The sequence below is a fragment of the Lepeophtheirus salmonis genome, chromosome 1 (assembly GCF_016086655.4).
Source record: "Lepeophtheirus salmonis chromosome 1, UVic_Lsal_1.4, whole genome shotgun sequence".
Lineage (NCBI taxonomy): Eukaryota > Metazoa > Arthropoda > Copepoda > Siphonostomatoida > Caligidae > Lepeophtheirus > Lepeophtheirus salmonis.
The window spans coordinates 53,068,007-53,070,018 of NC_052131.2; the positions used below are offsets into that span (position 1 = coordinate 53,068,007).

The following is a 2,012-nucleotide window of genomic DNA, read 5'->3' on the forward strand; positions in this document are numbered from 1 at the left end:
GGAAGAATGAATTGTCATTATTATTTAATTCCTGAGTAGTGAATATCCTTTCCTAAATATATATTTCATTATATCCAAAACCTATTGAACATTCGTGTGTGCTCATAAAAGACGGAGCGTAACCCTGAGGATTTGTTGCGGAGTTATAATTGTAAGTCCATGGACTCAGAGTAGAATTGGGGATCGACAACGGAATAATTAAAGATAATTTCTTTGTTTGTTTCCTATTCTCCTCATCCCTTGTAACGGCTGACTGTAGCTGATCTAATGAAACGTCATGGTCATTATTCTTTCTCTTCCCCAAAACATTCTTCAAATTGTCAGGGTTACCATGTTGATTTTCGGTTTCTTTTTTAACATGGCCATTTTACACTTGATTTTCAGCATTAAAAATGTAGATTCATAGACTAACCAAGATAAAAAGGGATTCTAAATTCAATATTAATAACATTTTCTTTATATATATAACTAGGATGAAGTATTAAGCAATAGAATAAGCTTTTTAATATCCGAAAAATCCCTTGGATCCTTTTTATGATCCGAAAAAGTACAAGACCCGTCCTATCTCTACTTAGGCGTGTGACCAAAGACTTGAGACTCGATTCGGACTTGCGGTAGAAGGACTTTTCCCCACCTCTGTAATTTAAATTATATAATATTCAATTAATTAAATATCAACTTATTTATAACAGATAGGTTGCTAGCAACCAGAGACGGTCCTAGAAGGCTTTCGAATAATCACTCTTGCCTTGGCAATCATTTTCTACGCCGTCCTTTCCTTAAAACAATGGCCATGGAGGAAAAAATAATGGAATTCATCGATGAGTTCAATGTCGTACAGAACAAGGAGAATATTATAGAAACTTTATATGACATTTTTGGATGTTGATACTCATATTTTCCAGACCCTGAAATAGAGGAATTGAAATATAGCAATGACTTCCTCATGAGGAACGATAAAATTATAGCGTCTCCCTTTATTACTAATTCAATGTATAAGGGTAGAAGCTATGGAACTCGTTCTCAAACCATTATATTGATCGATTATTACGATGAAGTGGGGTACTATGAATCAACAAGGGATTTTAATCCTCAAACAGAGGAAGAACATTATACTAAAGTGATTAAAGAATTTAAACTATTATAGATTAATTATAAACTATTTATATTATATGAACAAATGATAACAAATATATACTTATTTTTTTAGCTTTGACCAAAAAACCATCCTTTTTAAGAAAAAATTGTATAGGGACGTTGCCACACTTTTTTGAGAAGTGATTAAAATCCTCTGTATAATAGGCATTTAAAAAAAAAAGAAACCGAAAATCAATATGGTAACCCTGATAATTTGAGGAATGTTTTGGAGGAGATCAGCTACAATCAGCTATGACAAGGGAGGAGGAGGGGAAGGAAATGAACAAGGACAGTGGCAAAAACTACTCCGACGTCGATCGCCAATTCTACTCTGAGTCTAACAAGGACTTATTATTATAACTATAACTATTGACAAGTAATTAAATTTTTTGGAAAAAAATTTCAAATATTAAATTTTTCGGAAGAATAGTTCAAAACCCCTGTTGTTAACAAAAAAATCTATAAAATCCCCAGTTGTTCACAAAAAATTTTAGTTTTCAAAAATTATATTTCAAATAAAAAAAAATTTTGAAGAAAAATTTCAAAAATCCATAGCCTTTCTCAGAAAATTAATTTTTTTTGTAAAGAGATTCAAAAATTATATTTCTTAGAAAAGAGATTTAAAAATTAAATTTGTTATAGAAATTAATGAAATATTACATTATGTAGTAAAACGCAAAAATTCCATTCTTTTTTAGGGGGGCTACAGTCCCTCTATTCCACACCCTGTGGACACCCCTGTTGAGTTTATTGAGGAAAGAATGTTCAATACTCCGGAATTAAATAATATTAACAACTGCTAAGGAAAAGAAAATTCATTCTTTAGATTACAAATTCCAAAAAAACGGGCCAGCTAATTTTTTTCATGATTTACA

General features: G+C 31.1%; 1 long non-coding RNA gene across 1 annotated transcript; it reads left to right on the forward strand.

Annotated features, from left to right (window-relative positions):
- Positions 1-6: 6 nt before the first annotated feature.
- On the forward strand, positions 7-1,322 carry LOC121132016 (uncharacterized). The gene is made up of 3 exons (XR_005869216.2): positions 7-638; positions 693-1,120; positions 1,211-1,322. It is a non-coding gene; the product is annotated as an uncharacterized lncRNA (long non-coding RNA).
- The last annotated feature ends 690 nt before the right edge of the window (positions 1,323-2,012 follow it).